The sequence below is a fragment of the Tenrec ecaudatus genome, chromosome 1 (genome assembly GCF_050624435.1).
Source record: "Tenrec ecaudatus isolate mTenEca1 chromosome 1, mTenEca1.hap1, whole genome shotgun sequence".
In the NCBI taxonomy this organism is placed as follows: Eukaryota; Metazoa; Chordata; class Mammalia; order Afrosoricida; family Tenrecidae; genus Tenrec; species Tenrec ecaudatus.
The window spans coordinates 183,197,151-183,215,355 of record NC_134530.1 but is presented as its reverse complement, the minus strand read 5'-3'; the positions used below and the strand labels follow the sequence as shown (position 1 = coordinate 183,215,355).

At 37.7% G+C, this 18,205-nt stretch overlaps 1 non-coding gene across 1 annotated transcript; it reads left to right on the top strand.

The window, feature by feature from the left end:
* The first annotated feature begins 13,997 nt into the window (after window positions 1-13,997).
* Window positions 13,998-14,196, top strand: LOC142438357 (small nucleolar RNA SNORA74). The gene has a single exon (XR_012782744.1). It is a non-coding gene; the product is annotated as a small nucleolar RNA SNORA74 (small nucleolar RNA).
* Window positions 14,197-18,205: the final 4,009 nt, after the last annotated feature.

Genomic DNA, 18,205 nt, shown 5'->3' with positions numbered 1-18,205 from the left:
GAAAAATGGTGGATTCTGAGCACTATAATAATGTTCATTCTGTCCACAGGCATAAAAAATTAGATGGAACCATGCTTGAAATATGTATTCATTCATTTCATGAAACTTCTCCTAAATTTGATTAAAATAGTACATTTTTTATTTCCTGGCCTTTGTGACTTAAGTAAGCAAACATGACATAAAGAGGAAAATAAAGGACCCAACAACCTGAGGGTGACATGATGTCATTTGTTTCAGTTTCTATTGTGCTCCAAATTCCCAGGAGATAGTATGAGTGAATTATGCAGTTCACGAAGCTGTTCAAAGAGCTAAAAACACTATCAGAACAATTGCTGTTAATTCAGCAGATGGCAAAAGGATGTTTTCAAAGAGGAACATAATATCTTCGGACAGGTCGCCTGTTTCTAATACGTCAAACACAAAGACTTTGTCTCATTGTCTATCTCTAAAGGAATGGGATCCTGCTCCTACAGTGAAAAAAATGATTAAGGACAAATCACCCAGCTCATGATGCTCATGTCAGAGAAGAATATTGCAAGTGAGGGCATCAGGAAACAATATGGAAATATCTTAGCAGTTTTCATTTTTCTTGTCAAGTATGGTTTAATAGCTTTATATTGATATTTTAGCTCTCTCTCTCTTATAGCATAATATAGTTTGTGTACCTCTTATTGTTCTTATTTAAGTATTACCTGTTTGAAATAATAACCCACCTTTCAGTATATCTTTTTTACACTTTAAACAGTCATTAGGGCAGTGAATTGCTGTTTATAGTATTTGAAAACTACCACTATTTAGAATTTCAAATTTTTGCTTTGCAGTTGAATCTTTAACCATTATGTTGCCATGACTCTTTCCTGTTGTTTCCTCTTTGATGGCATCTTGATATATATTTTTAAATCATTTTATTTGGGGCTTGTACAACTCCTATCACAATCCACACATACATCCATTGTGTCAAGCACATTTGTACATTTTTGCCATCATCATTTTCAAAACATTCCCTCACTACTTGAGCCCTTGGTATCAGCTCCTCATTTTCCCCCTCCTTCCCCCTCCCTCCCTTATGAACCCTTGATGATTTATAAACTATTATTATTTTTCCATGTCTTGCACTGTCCAATGTCTCCCTTAATCCCCTTACCTGTTGTTCATGCCCCCTGGGAGGGGGGTTATAGGTAGGTCATCGTGATCGGTTCCCCTTTGTCTCCCTCCTGGCTACTCTCAATATTAGTCCTGAAGAATTTATCTGTCCTGTATTCCCTGTGTTTCCAGCTCTTATCTGTACCCATGTGCATGCTCTGGTCTAGCCAGATTTTTAAGGTAGAATAAGGGTCATGAGATTGGGGGGAGGAAGCATTAAAGAACCGGAGGAAATGAATCTTGATACTTTAAAGAGGGTTTTCAAGGGCTTGGATCCACAAATTCAGACTCTGTGAAGAATTGGAGGTCTTCTGGGACTGTGGAATTGTTCTGGACCAGTTCTTGGTCCCCCTTTGCTTCTTTCTCCCTGTTGTTGGTGAAGTGTCTTTTTTTTTTTTATTTCATTTTTGTTTTCCTCTATCTGGTTAGTATTCCTGATCCTCCCCAGATCTTACTATTCGGCTTTATCTGGTATCACATACCCTTTAAATCCAAATAATCTAGGGTCCAGCCTCCTTGTGACGAGCCCCTCGCTCTTGCTACAGGAATCGCACATAGGTTCACTGGCTCTACTCAATTATCACCCTTATCCCCTTCAGCCTGCACCAAGCAGTGAAGAGACACTTCTGGATCTCCTCTCTGTCCCAAAGGAGATGGGAGCCTCTCTGGAGTGCTTCCAAACTCTGTCATTTATTTTGACATAGCATAGGACCCTGTGAGGTCATTTCTCTCCAAAATTCCAAATAAGAAATAAGGAGAGAAACTCTTGGGGTTGCTGACGGATGGATTTTGTGAGGCGCTCCTAATCAATTAATTTGACCGTCTGCTTTCCTCGACACATTTCTCTACCCACTACTAGGCTGGGAAACCGGGGATTCTTTCTTTCTTCTCTAGGAAGGACTTATACTTTCTGAATTTTCTCTACCCATGAAAACTTGATAGACCTATATCCTCCATCCTCTTACCACCACTCATCTGTCAGTTGAGCGCGCTGGTTGGCTTGCATGTTGCTGTCATGTTAGAAGCTGTGCTGCCAGTATTTCAAATAGCAGCAGGGTCAAGCAAGGTGAATAGGTTTCAGTTGAAGTTCCAGACTAAGAGAAGGCTATAAACCTTATGAATAGCAACGGAACATGTCAATTATAAGGGAAATCTTATGACTATCAGCTAGTCGTTGTCAGATACAATGCCAGAAGATGAGTTCTTCAGGTTAGAAAAAGAGGAGCTCAATATGCGAATTGGGAAGAACTGCCTTTCAAAACGGAGTCCACCTTAATGATGGAGTAAAACTTGGGGTAATTTCATTTATTGATAGGGCAAAAGTAATAATGAGAAAAAACAGCTCTAGATATTAACTGATAATTGGTATGTGGAACTTAGAAAAGTATGAATTTAAGACAATGGGAAATAAAAAAAGAAAGAAAAGAAATAGGGAAATCAATGAAAATGAATTTGAAAACATAAAGATCACTATCTTAGGCATTAGTAAGTTGAAATGGACTAGAATTTGCCATTTTGAGTCAGACAATGATATGGTTTACTGTGCTGGAAGTGATAAATTCAAGAGGAACATGTTGCAATGATCATAATAAAGAATACTTTAAGATATAATTTGAAATAGAATGTTGTTGTGGTAATTTCTATATACCTACAAGAAAGACCAATAAATACAATTAGTATTCAAATGTATGCAACAAACATTAAAGTTTGTTATTAAGAGATTGAAGAATTCTACTAATTTCTTCAGTCTGAAACTAGTCAAACATATAGTCAAGATACATCGATAATTTTTTAAAAAATTTTTTTTTACTTATTTTATTTTAAAAAATGTTTTTTACATTTTATTAGGGGCTCATACAACTCTTATCACAATCCATATATATATATACACATCAATTGTATAAAACACATCTGCAAATTCCCTGCCCCAATCATTCTCAAAGCATTTGCTCTCCACTTAAGCCCTTTGCATCAGGTCCTCTTTTTTTTATTTCCCCCTTCCTCCCCACTCCCCCCTCCCTCATGTGCCCTTGGTAATTTATAGATTGTTATTTTGTCATATCTTGCCATTATTAGCCACTGGAATGTAAACTTTAGAAATAAAAAAGAAGAAGGATATGAAAATTAAGCTGGCAATCACATTTATAGGATTTTGCAAGACCAACAACTGCTTCACTGAAAATACCATTTTTTCAACAACATAAATGGTTACCATTAAAGAAATAGCATTACAAATTTTAAAAGAGGCATCATATAATTAAGAACCAGTGAGTGATGTTTAAGGAAGAAGTGCAAACTGACTGGTGGCATTGGCAAAATAACAAGGCTCTGGGAATTGATAAAATATCAGTCAAAATATTTCAACAATCTGACAACGTATTGGAAACACACATCCATGCCAAGAAATTTGGAAGACAGAGCCTGTAAGGTATTCATATCTGTGCCCTTTTCAAAGAAAGGTGACTCCACAGAATGCAGAGATTGTCAAACAATAGCATTAATATCATATACAAGTTAAATCTTATCAAAGATCATATAAAATGGTTGCAGCAGTACATTGATAGGGAATTCGATCCGGATTCAGAAGAAAGAAGATGTGGAACAAAGGATATCATTGTTGAAATCAGATGGCTCTTGCTTGGCAGAAAGCAGAGAACACCAGAACGATCTTTACTTGCATTTTATTTGAATACTCAAAGACATTCAACACCCTGGATCATAAAAACTGTAGATCACTGTGGGAAGAATGGGAATTGCAGAATACTTCATTTTGCTCATGAGGAACTTGCACATAGACAAAGAGGCAGGAGTAGGAATAGGACCAGGGAATAGTGAATGGTTTGAAATCAGGAAAGATGCACACTGGGGTTGTGTCTCATCAGACACATGCAATCTGTGTGCTGAGCAAATAATCTGAGAAACGGAGTTGCATAGAGAAGAGTGTGGCATCAAGACTGGAGGAAGGTTTACCAACAACCTTTGCTATGCAGACGACATATCTGACGTGTCTGACTCTAAATAGAACTTGCTTGCTTGCTATCTTGGAACAAGTACAACCCGAATCCTCCTTACAAGTGAGGATGGCAAGACTTTGTCTCACATATTTTGAATATGTTATCAGGAGTCTCCAGTCCCTAGAGAAGAACATCATGCTTTGTATACTAGAGAGTTGGGTTGACATAGTGGCTGTAATGATAAGATCAAATATAACAGCAATTATGATGATGTCACAGTACTGGGCAGTGCTTTTTTCCACTACACAGAGAGGTGGAGTTGGAACCAAGTCAGTGTCACCTAACAGCAACATGTCTCTTAACACCTCTGACATATATTCTCTTTATATCTCTGTGTGTGTTTTAAATGACTACCTTAGATCTATTTTCTAATTTGGTGTAGATTTGGTGTGTTTAATTCATCCAATGAGTTCTTTTAATTCAATGAAAACATATATTACTGGTAGTTGATTCTTTTTAATAATTTCATGTTATTTCCTAATGATCTCAGGTTGCTTTATTATCTTTTTTAATGTAAAAGCTTTCCTATTTATGCACTCAAAATTTTCCCTCAAGATTGCTTGTTCACTTCAGAAGTTGGAAATTTACAACTAGCTACAAAAATCCTCACTAAACTGAGATATTTAAAATTCAAGCCCAACAAAAAATCTGGACAAAAATAACATGAAAAATTGGGTCAGAAGTTATGTTATTCTAAGACTCTTGCATTGTTTTGGAAGGTGGTAACAATAATGATTAATTTTTTTTTCAATTTTTAAAGTTAAATTATGTTTCCAAGTAACACATTTGAGAGGAACCACTAAGAGAACAAAAATAGTATACATCATTTAAGCACAGGGGCAATTCTATCCTGTCCGACAGGGTCACTATGCATTGAAATCGACTCGATGACAGCAAGTGAGTGTTGTTGCAGCACTGAATGCATCAGCCCAAAACAAGCTCCAGGAATTGATGGAATACCAAATCAAATGTTTCGACAGGCTGATGAAGCACTGGAAGCGCTCACTCGTCTGTGCCAGGAAATTTGGAAGACAGCTACCTGACCAATTGACTGGTAGGAATCCATATTTGTGCATTCCAAAGAAAGCTAACCCAACAGAATGCTCAAACTACAGAACAATATCATTGATATCACAGGCAAGTAGCATTTTGCTGAAGACCATCCAACAACGATGGCAGCAGTACATTGACAGGGAACTGCCAGAAGTTCTGGATGAATTCAGCAGAGGATATGGAAGTAGGGATATCCTTGCTGGTGTCAGATAGATCTTGGCTCAAAGCAACGAATACCAGAATGATGTTTACTTGTGCTTATTGACTCTGCCCATCCATTCAACTGTGTGGCCCACAATAAACTGTGCAGGGCCTGAGAATGAGAATTCCAGAACACTGCATTGTGTTCACGAGGAACTTGTACATGGATTAAGAGGCGGTTGTGGGAACAGAACAAGGGAATACTGCATACTTTAAACTCAGGAAAGGTGTGCACCAGGGTGGTCTCGTCTCGCCATATTTGTTCAATCTGTACACTGAGAAAATCATCAGAGAAGCTGGATTACATGAAGAAGAGCATGGCATCAGGCTTGGAAGAAGGCTTATAACAATCTGGGATATGCAGAAGACACCACCTAGTTTGCTGAAAGTGAGTAGGAGTTGAAGTACTTGCTGATGAAGATCAAGAGCACAGCCTTCAGTGTGGATTACAACTCAATATGAGGAAGACCAAAATCCTCACAAATGGACCAGTAGGTAACTTCATGGTAAATGGCAAAAAGGTTGAAGTTGTCAAGGATTTTATCTCTCTTGGATCCAAAATCAATGCTTATGGAAGCAGCAGTCAAAAGATCAAAAGACACATTGCACTAGGTAAATCTGCTTCACAAGTCATCTTTAGAGTGCTGAAGAACAAAGACGTTACTTTGAGGGTTGAGGTGGGGCTGACCCAAGCCATTGTATTCTCCATTGCATCATATGCCTGTGAAAGCTGGACATTGACTAAAGACCATAGAAAATAGATGCATTTGAATGGTTGTGCTGGCCAAGAACATTGAAAGGACCATGGACTGCTAAAAGGACAAATCATCTGCCCCAAAGAAGGAAGGCCAGAGTGCTCTTTAGAGGCAAGGATGGCAAGACTTTGTCTTACATATTTTGGATGTGTTTTCAGGAGAGACCAGTCCCTAGAGAAGGACATCATGTTTGGTAAGTTGAGAGGCAGTGAGAAAGAGGAAAGCTCTTGACAAGATGGGTTGACACAGTGACTACATCAATGGGTTCAGGCATAGGAGCAACTGTGAAGATGGCACAGGACGAGGCAGTGCTGTGCTCTGTTGTGCACAGGGTCACTTTGGATCGGACAGACTCCCTGGCGCCTAACAACACAAACAGCAGCTGTTTAGGACAACTCATAAGTGCCCCTCCGTGATCAGCTGGAGTTTGTTGGATGGATGAATAAATTAGTATTTCTCTGAAATGTTTCATAGCACCTGTGGTTGATATCAGCTCACATAAAGCAATCACCACAAAATTAATATATGATAAGGAAAAAAAATAGAAACCCTGGTGGTGCAGTGGTTACACACCTGCAAAGTCAAAGTTTGAAACCACCAGCTGCTCCATGGGAGAAAGACTGGACTTTGTACTCCTGGAAAGAGGGACAATCTCAGAAGCCCTGTCCTATCAGGGGGCTATGAGTCAGAATTGACTCACTGGCAGTGAGAGGAGGAAAAGATAAGAGGAGGAGAATTTAGGTAATCAACAGAACAATACCAACCAAAGGGACGTGCTTCATACTTTTGACTCGACAATTATCATCAATAAGTACAGTAAAAGTGATCAAAATAATAGTTAAGTGCATTTATATAACCAACCTCACCTAAACAGCATACTATATGTAGCCCCATGATCCTTTAAAAGAATTTAAATTAAGCAAGTCTGGAGTTTCCAGACCCTTTGTTCCTGTATTATTAAAAACAAACCACACAAAAACTGCTCTGCTCACTGGTCTCTGAACTAGAGGCACTCTTGGTCTTCATGGCACCAAGCCTTGGGCAGCTGGCTCTGTTCCAGAGGGGAACTTCATTCTGTAGATTTTGAGAGTCGCCGAGTAGTGAAATCAGTTAGTGCGCTGGGCTGATAGAACTAAAGGCTGCTTCAACATAGAGACCTCTCAAAAGACAGGCCTAAATATCCCAAACCTTAGCCATTGAAAACCCTATGATACCAGGCCTGTGTGCTAGTTCTACTCTAACACACATGGGGTCTCTATGAGTTGAGATCACTATGTGTCAGAGTCATCTTGAGTCAGGCTAGATTTCACAGCAACTGGTTTGGTTTTTATTGTCCTTGCTACTTCTAGGCCACAGATGTTGTTGTTAGGTGCCATTGAATTCTGACCCATAGCAACCTAATACATAACAGAAGGAAACACTGCATCACCCTCACAATCATTCCCACACTTGAACCCATGTGCAGCCATGGTATCAATCTACCTCCGTGAGGGCTTCCTCTTTTTCACGGCCCCTCTCCTTTACCAAGTACGACTGGTCTCTCCTGATAACACGTCCAAGCTACATAAGCAGTCTCACCATCCTTGACGCCAAGGAGCACTCTGGTGGTACCTCTTCTAAGGCATATCACTTTGTCCTTTTAGAGGCCATGGGACTTTCAGTATTCTTCTCCAGGACACGGTAGTTATGATATTTCTTCATCTTAATACTCACACATTTATGGATGGACATCTGAGGATAACATCGTCATTGTGTAGGTACAGAGATGCTTTTTAAGTGTATTATTGCCCCCTTACTGGAGGCCAGGAGAGACTTGTCATGTTTGATAGATTTTAGTTATTAGGCCATGTCTGAAGGCACCCAAGAGCTCTGTCCTACACCTATCACATTCCTGTCCTACACCTATCACATTCCTGTCCTACACCTATCACATTCTGGAGCAGAAAACAAGTACTAAAACAGCTGTGTGTGTGTGTTTGCTTTCTTTGGGGGGCAGATAGAGGCCACAGAAACCACAAGACAATCTCAGTCAGCACTCCTTCATGCACATGAGGATTACAGGAGCAAGTGCACAGCGTTTGTTTCCTCTGCGTGTAAACTAAGGCCTCTGAGTTTTCACATTAATAATTTATAAACAACATATTAGTCTTTACAAATAGGCAGCAGGGGTGGTGCCTTAGCTACATAGTAGATGCGCTTTTAAAGAGACAAGCCCTGGAGAGTGCCACTACTAGGCCATATCGGCATCACTACCCTGACTCTCCTTTGGGGGTCCACAAAGTGAGGAGCCATAGCTACATGGTGCAGGATAAGGTCTATGTTTAACTGGAACTCTCATTCTAAACAATCTAAAGTTCCAAGAGCCAATGGGTCAAATATATTCACTCCATTCTCTCCGTGATTACTCACGCAGACATTACAAAACTGGAAAACTGATCTTCAAAAGATATTTCTCCCATGATACTTTGTGTAGGCACATGGGTGTTATGGTAAGCAACAAGAAAAATAACACTAGCATTTAGTAGCAAATATAATGATGAATTATGGGTCTTAAAATAAGCAATAATTATTACCAGATTATAAGAGTATAGCAAAATGGCTTTTGAATTCCAAACATGGCTATCCTGTTTTCACCTCTCGGTAAAGTAGGAATAAGAAGCAGCAGAGAAGCAGTATTGTATGGTGCTAAGGGATGAAAGGCGCCCTGGTAGCACTGTGAGGTAAACACTGGACTGTTAACTGAAAGGTCAGCTGTTCAAACCTCCCAATTGCTTTGTAGGAGAAAGATGAGACTGTATGCTCCCTTTAAAATTTAGTCTTGGAAACTCTGTGGAGTGATTCCACTCTATCCTATAGGTCACTGTAAATTGGAATCAACTTGACTCATGTGGGTTGTTTTGGTTTTTTTTTTTCAATCCCGCCACACCCCGCCCCCATTTCCACCTTTTTCTAGCGTGGGTTTTTAAATGGAACATCTTATCTTCGTTTCTGTGCCTAGAGCTAAGGAACATTTATCAGAAGTAGCATCTTAAGTGTTATCAGGGACAAATGGATGGTCTGAGGTTGGGGCACTATCAGGTATGAAAGCCAAGATTCAAAGGCTAATGAGACAGTAAATTTAGAAGAGTCAATTTATGAAGTGGCTCATAGAGCCCAGAAGGAGTGAGGATTTAAACTAATTCTTGAGCTGAAATGCGGATGATGACAGCAACTGCGGGTGATGCTCATAGCGGCTGTTCTGTTTAGGTCGAGAACCTTTGAAAGGTGGAAACAGCGGGCAGGAGGAGGAACTGTCACAGCAGTAATAGAAAAGAAGGCCAACTTTTGACATCATCCATGATTAGGGACCACACTACTGTTTGGTATTAGCATGTTTGATCTTCTGAGTTCTTTATTTGTTGTTTTATTATTTCTTCTTGTTCCTTTTGCGTGCTGGTAGTGTCATACTGTGTTAATTTAGGTTGGATTTCATCCAAAGTGCTTTTTATAGCAGTAAAGTCTATCTTGCTGAGCTCGTCTGTGTTCTGTGTCTATTACTTTTTTAAAAATATCATGAATCCTATTAAATGGGAGCTAGAGAAGCAATTCTCTGAGGTAATTTGAATTTTAAAAGCGCACTCTGTTTTACAGAATAAGATCATAAATAGCTAATAAAAGTTTGAATACATTTACAAATTTAAGTTTAAAGAAATGCTGAAACTCTTACCCCGGTGAACCATAAATCAATTTACTTCATATTTTAAGCCTTCAAACAATGAAAGAGAAAGCATAGTATTAGTCCTTCCCAGATATCTTAGGCCTCATATAGTGGAAAAATATCAGGTCAGAGTGTATAGTCTATCTTTTCCTTTTATTTAACATTAAACAGCAACTGAAATTTCAGCGGCCTCTTATGAGTCTTTTAATATCAACAGCTTCCTACTTCCATATATGTTTGAGGCATAGAACCTTTTGATGAGATTGACAGTGCTTCCATCTGCTTGAGTAGAGGTACCCATTTCCTCTCTAACAGTTCCTTTTACTCACCAGAGTGCACTGAGAAGCAGGACACTTGTTTCTTCTCCAAAAACTCACAAATCTTTACTGTCTCTTCTCAACCCCTTGAACAAAATGCTATTGATCTGATTGCTTTCTACGTCTTCAGGAAAATCGACAACAAATCAGTTCTCCTAACTCTTGGGCATTTAGAAAGCAATAGAGTGTGGTGAAGGAATTAGATGATGCCCCACTATCAGATAAAATAGCATGTGGGGTCTTATTGCTTTGTTTCCAAAGTGAGATGTCAACTAAGTTTACATGGGAAAAAGCACACCAATGTCAGTGACTAAAGGATTGTAAATCTTCTAATCCAAAGCCAGAGGAGGGCATAGTATCAGAGCCTAAATTGGAGAATCTGGTTTGCAGAAGGCTATAGATGATAGCTAGAGCTAGAAACTGATAACCAAACTGAGTGCATTTGAGAGGTGACTATAGGAGATCAGAGCGAAAAACCTGACTTGAATGGTTAAAACCTTGTCAGTTGATCCACTCCTCTGATACACAGTATGCCTGATCTGGTTTTCAACATTTTCTGTATTTGGGTTTTTTGTTTGTTCATACTGAGGTTGATCTCAGAGAGTCATTGGGGGTGATGCCCTTGAATTTTTGCTATATGTTTTTTAGTATATGAAACACAGAATTGCTGAACCTCTAGAGACAACACATTGAATAAGGGTTTCGGGCAGGGCAGTGTGCGCTACAGAGGTGGTAAGGGGTGGGGAGGTGGTGTGTGATAGTTACATAATCTGTTGTCAATTTGAGACCATTAAGAGTGAAGGGGTGGAGGTTAGCCTGTCAGTCAGGTCGCAGTTTGATGCCTCATTTTGAGACGCTAAGGAGATAAATAGCTCACTGGAGGTGGGTCACACACTTCCTGGGAGACATTCCTGATGATAAGACACATGGAGATACACTAGTGCCTTGGAGCTGGAGGAGCCACGTTGAGACTTCTGCCAGCGCCATGATGCTTCCACCGCCACTGGATCCACAAGACTTTCTGTCTCCTGGCCTGTGATCTTCCTGTGATTGGCTTCATTGCATGTGTTTCATAAGTCTGAAGAGGAATTTATAGATTTGTATCAGACATATGAGATAATGTCAGACTTATGGACTTGATCTGGACTTGGCTGGGATATTTTCTCAACATATAATTACTCTTTTATATAGATCTTTTCTTTATACACATATGAGTGTCTATGAATTTGTTTCTCTCGTCAACCTGGACTAATATAAGGTATAAGAGGGAGCTGATGTCAAGAAGTTCAAGAAAGAAAAGAATGCAATTGTACAATAATGCTTGATGTAATTGAACTATGGAATGATGTGATATCTGTATTAACTTCCAATTAAATAGTGTTTTTTAAAAAGAAAGCAATAGAAAAAAGTACTCCCTTTGTTTTCTTCCCATTCTTGTATCTATCCTATAGTAGTGAGCATAGGATTAATGACTTATATGAATATAGAAATGGGAAGGTGAAAATGGAAGAAAAGGATACATTAATTTTATAAAATTATTATTCTAAGTGCAAAACTAAGACACACCGTGCTTTTAAACATGTTACATTTCCATACACTTTAATCCACAGTCAATACCTAGAGGAAAGACTACAGAACCAGACTCACATCTAGAGTTAGTCAACAGATTCCTTTTTATCTTTGTGGGGGAAGAAATTTTAATAACGTGCTAGTTAGAACTTATCAATAGCAACCTTCTCCTTCTGAGAATAGTATGAACTAAGACCCTTCCATTCAGAATTTCTGTCACTTCTGGAAATGCAGTGTAAATCACTGACTTGGGAATCATAGCATTAGTGAAAGATAAGCCAACTGAAAACCTTTGGGATTCTCTCATTGTATCAAAATATCAGCCTTTGAGGTTAAAAAAAAGGTAAATTGGAAAATGCAGTTATTGTCCACATATATGGATACCCTAATCTACGTCATATGAAGGAAGTTCCCGTTCAAAATCAAAATTTAAGCAAAGGATACCAGCCATCTAGGGGTCATTCAATTTCTTCCATATTTTTCTTCCACGAAAGGTAGACATTCCTTTGCCACTTATCATCTAACAAAATGATTCCAATGGTGTCTGGCTTTCCAGAATAAGTATTCCTTTTAGATTATTAGGCAGTTATTAACTTTAAAAATATTTATACTGACATTACAATCACTAGAAGAAACATTGCTAAAAGAAAAGGCTAATATGGTATGGTATAATTGAGATTAAGCACAAAATGATAGCTAATATTGGAAGAGCATTTACTCACTTTTCAAAAGCAGTGGCATGTAGATAGATGTAGACGGACAGACACATAAGCTCTCACCATTATTTTAGGGGGAAAGAAATCAGGGAACTTCAAGTACAAGCATGTATTAATAAGTATATATGTCACCAACTCTAGGGGATCTTCAAATACATTTCCATGCTCATTGAAAATGCAAAGTTTTCCAACAGCGGTATGAGTAAAAATGATTAGTTTTTATTTGTTCAAAACATTTTCCCCATCAATATAATTTTTTATGACTTAGTAATATGGGCATTTAATCATGTATTTGACAAATACTATCGAGTTTACTTGGCAAATACTACTACTTAACAAATACTGAATGTCAGATCTTGCTACTAGGAGAAAGCGAGTAAAAGACCAACTCTCCCCACAAGGAGCATGCAATGTAACAACGATTAGGAAATGGGACAGTAATGAGAGCAACACAGTAAGATGAGAGCTGCAAGTGAAATATGTACAAAGTTACAAATGATATTTAGAGGAGCACCTGACTCTATTTAGATACATCAGTAAGGTTTATCAGAGTATCCAGCATCAAAGCTAAGACTTAAATGGTAAAGGTTTATTAGCATACCCAGCATCAAAGTTAGGACTTAAGTGGTAAAGGGACTCTACAAAGGGATAAGAACATGATGTGGAAAGGTCTCAAGAAGCCTAGCATATATAAAGAATGTTAAGTGATTTCTTATTGCTAGAATTGAGAGTGAAAAGGGGGGTGAATGAGGCTGGGTAACTGGACATAGCAAAGGGGAACCATTCTGTATGTGTAGCAAAGGTACTCTTTGTGTTGCTAATTTTTTTGTTTTCCTACAGGCAATAGGAAATTACTGAAGAATATTGAACTATAATAATAAAATTCATGTAATTGTATTGACTCCACAGCAACTGGTTTAATAACAAAAGCAACAAAAGCAGTAGGGAATATTTAATGACTTTCCACACATGCTAAGCTCTATTGTAAACGATTTCCCAATATCAACACATTTAAGCCCATAAGTACCCATTACTAGGCACATAATGGTTAAGTTACATGTCCAAGGTCATAGAGCTTGGTAGAATTACCTCTCTGCTAAGAATGTGGAAGATGAATTGTGGTGATAATAAAGTATAATAATGGTCATTGGGATGAAGAGTAAAAGTAGATATTCCGGAAACAGAAAGGATGCCTGCACCTCCTTCAGTTCCACCTACTGGGCAAAGGTCACCATTTGCTCCGGCACCACCCAGTCAAGGATAGACATGATCCAACAACAGTGCAATGTGTCTTCAACTGTGGCACATGAAGAGCAAACAGAGAAATTGCCAGGTGGGAAGTGTCTATAAACCCATCTCAACATACAATCACCAATTAAACATAAATGTAATACCACAATGTCACAATGTTATTTCAGTAGACAAGCAAAACCAAGATGACTCACAATACAAGTAAATGACCAAAATTTAGAGCTATGCAATCTTTCTCAGGAGTAAAAGGTATTGGGAATACTTTATAAGGTATTCAAACGCCCAGTGGTTCTCAGCTGTCCAGACTAACCCAATGCCTGGGACAGTGTTACACTGTTGGAAGAGCTCATGCTTCCCAGTGAGGTCTGGTCCACGCACTGTTTTAGTGTTGTGGTCGCATAACCTCTGGGCAGCATTTTGCACCTTTGAGAGTGGAGCGACTCCTCCTGTGGAGTTGGTCTTGGTCTAGATGCAAACATTACTTAAAAACAAACAAAAAAAGGTATTCAAACAAATGATATTTGAGTACCTTCAATGAATGGCGAGGTAGATTGAGAAAACTGCAGACAAAATCTAAGACGATATGGAAAACTTTAGAACAACTCGAGAAAATGCTCCAAGAACAAATGGACAAAATGGATGAAAATTAGAAACCACCTCAAAACAACAAGTAGAAATCCAGAAGATTAATTCTAAAATTTCAGAAACAATGCATTGGAAGAGCAAAGGAACAGAATTGAATTAATGGAAGATAGAATTTATGAGACTGAAGAAAAATACCTCAGTACTAATTTGCTAAAGGAACAAAAGAAAAAAGAACAACAACAAAAAGATGAAGGCATAAGAATTATGTGAGACACTATCAAGAGGAAGGACTTATTTGTGATTGGAATGCCAGAACAGAAGAGACTTTTAAAAGTACAGAGACAATTGCCAAAGATTTGCTGGAAGAAAATTTTCTAGTTTATTATAGACAAGAAGATAAGCATTCAAAAAGCCAGTAATTCCAGACATCATAAACACAAAATAATTCACCAAGATGTATTACAACAAAACTTTACAAAACCCAAATCAAAGAAACTTAGAGAAAATGAGGTTATTTACAAATGAATACCAATAAGACTAAGCTCTGATTTCATATCAGAAACCATGTTTGAAAGAAGACAATGGGATGAAATACATAAAACTCTGCAAGAAAAACAAATAAACAACACATCAACAACTATGTACCCAGCAAAATTATCACCCAAATATGATGACAAAATTAGTACATTTCTAGATAAACAGAAATTTGTAAAGACCAAACCAAATTTACAAGAAATACTAAGGAAACTTTTCTGGCAGAGAAACAAGAATAACCCAAGATTAATGTGCATGGTAACACCACTCAGAAGTCAACCCAGATATAGAAATATCCAATGTAAAGAAAATCTACAAGACTGAAAATAGAGAACCAAAGATATCAAATTTCAAATGAAGATAATTGAAAAATAATAAGAAGTGATAATGTAGTAATAGAACTGGAAAGGAAGCAACATTAATTTATGACAGAATAGACTGCTTTAAATGTGGGAGGAAAATTAATTACAGGTGAACTCAAAGAAAATGAATAAACTTCATCAAAATTAAAAGAAGAAAATTATAAATCTTTAGTAAATACTGTAACATCAGCAACAAAGAAAGTAAGAAAAAAGGAAACCCACAAAGTGAAAGCATCAAAGAAGATTATGTGGAACATAAAACTAGCAGCACTATAGAACAACAACAACCACATCAAATGGCAGTAGTAAATATACACTTAGACGTAACTACATGGAATTTAAGTGGTTCAATACACCAGCCAAAGGAAAGAGAGTGACAGAACGGATAAGAGAAACAGAAATCATCAATTTGCTGCCCCTATTGTGTGAGACCCAACTGAGACACAAAGACAAAAGTAGACAAAAAACAAAGGAAGAGAAAACATATATTAAGTAAGTAGCTATCAAAAAGGAGCAGGTGTGGCCATGTTAATTCCTAAAAAATAATGTATTTTAAGGTAAAACTCAGCATAAGAGACAGGATAGGACAATGATAAAAAAATCAATCAAATAAAAGGACATGACCATAACAAATGTATATGTACCCAATGAAAGAGCCTCAAAATAAGTAGATCAAACCCTCACAGAATTGAAGAGAGAAATAGCCAACTCAGCAATAACAGTAAGAGACCTTAATAGCTCACTTTGAATGAATAACAGAACAGCTACAAATTCACAAAAATAGAATAACTAAACTACACAACCAACCAACTTGAACTCATAGACATCTACAGAAGATGCCACCAAACAGTAACACAATACACATTATTTTCCAGTTCATTTGGAACATTCTCCAGAATAGACCATATGTTAGACCATAAAGAAAGCATCAATACATTTCAACACATTAAAATTTTTCAAAACAACTTTCAGGTCACAACCCAACATGAGGAATATCAAGGACAAAAAATGTGTCAAATACATGGAAACTGATTAACTCACTGCTTAACAATCAACACTCACATCACACATACGCAAGTGAGTTTGTGTAATTTGTGCTAACAGAGGGAACTCTGAGAACAGGCCATCAACACCATTTATAATAGCCATCCAAAATACGACATCCTAACTCCAAGCTATCCGCCAATTCTAACTCCTAGTGGACTCTATAGGACAGGTAGAACTGCCTCTGGTTTTCTGAGACTGTGTTGCTTTATAGGAGCAGAAAGCCTCATCTTCCTCCCAAGAGCTGCTGGTGAATTTGAACTGGTGGCTTTGTGGTTAGTAGCCCAAAGCATAACCCCTACACCACCAAGGCTCTTACAGAACCCCTAGGATTTGGAATCAACTCAATGGCAGTGAGTCTGGTTTTGGGCTATGAGAGATAGTTCAAGCATGGTTGCATAGTTTCCCTCTAGTCACGGTGGGTGACTCCTGGACTAACAAGAACCTCATTTGTATTGACCCTCTTCATTTATATATTAAATGTTGGTGCATGTCAATAATGGGTCTTTATCATTATAATGAGGTGCTTATGTTATACAAACTCTAGATTGCTTTTGAGGTGGATGGCACTGTAAGACTGATCATCTTGATCAGGTATTCTTCTGTGATGATTTGTTCAAGTCATAAATCTTAGACGTATACCTGCTGTGCTTCTACTGTTGACCTTATTTTTATCATCTCCATAAGTGTGATAATAGCCAAAAATATATAGAATCCAACATTTACTCTTTTGATATCTAATTACTAAGGTAGTGATTTACTTTGTGGAGCATTCAGATAATGATAATTTTTAAAATGTTATAAAGCCTAATTTGAGATGTTTTTATTTGTTATATCGATTTAGATACCATAATCTTGAACTCAATAGTTAACTTGACATTTCTGTTTTTCAGGTGTGGATTACTTATGAAAGCATTCTTTTATTTTCTTACTTATAATCCTGATTCCCACTAGATCTAGATATGTTATCTAAGCGCATTTGTACCACTTAATCAATTTGAGCTTAAAATTTTGTATTATAAAATAAAACATGAAAGCGCCATCTGAGTCCAATAACTGATTGTTGCATAGCGAACTACTGCAAACAGAAATAACCCCTTAAAACCTCAACAATTTTATTATACTCACTACTTCAGTGAGTCAGCTATTCAGACAGAGCACAGTGGAGATGATGCATGTCTTCTCCCTGGTTTAATGGACTCAGCTGGAGATACTCAGAATACCTGGGAGTAACTTGAACAGCTGGAGGACAGAAACACTTGTAGGCTTCTTTATTACATGGGTGCCACCTAGTTAGGATGACTTAGAGGCTGGACTCAGTTGAGATGGTCACCTTATATAGTAGGTGGACTTCTTAAATGATGATTCAAGACTCTGTACGTGAACTTTTCAGCAATCACCACTTGTTAAGTGGAAATTCACCACTTGTTATGATTTAGCCTTAGAAGTCTTACATTACCCCAAGCTCACTCAGAATCAGGGTGGGTAGGGGGCGGGGGTGACATAGACTCCACATCATCATCAGGAGTGCCAAGTATGTTTCAGTCATGGTTTAAAGTTGTCATGCTTTTCAGATGTGTGAGAAATAAATGACAGCATAATTTTTAGCTAAAAATGAATCATTACATATTAAAGTGTGAAAAGAGTATCAAACTTTAGTTAGTAAGACTGTGCTAAGGTTGTTTCCAAAGTTCAGAGGTTGTGCAAATACCATAATATGGATTTATTTACTCAAGAATAATGGAAATACTGTGCTCTTATGAAGTTGATATTCTCATAAGGGGATGAAGAACAAAGAAAACAGATAATAATGAGGCAAAGGGATGGATTGGAAAAATTATTTGGCTTGTAGGAATAAATGAATGAGGTTGATGAATATTTAGCACTTAGTAGAAACTGTAATCTTAGACCAAGGAATCTAATTTATAATAAGAAGAACATTGAAACCACCATGAGAACATATA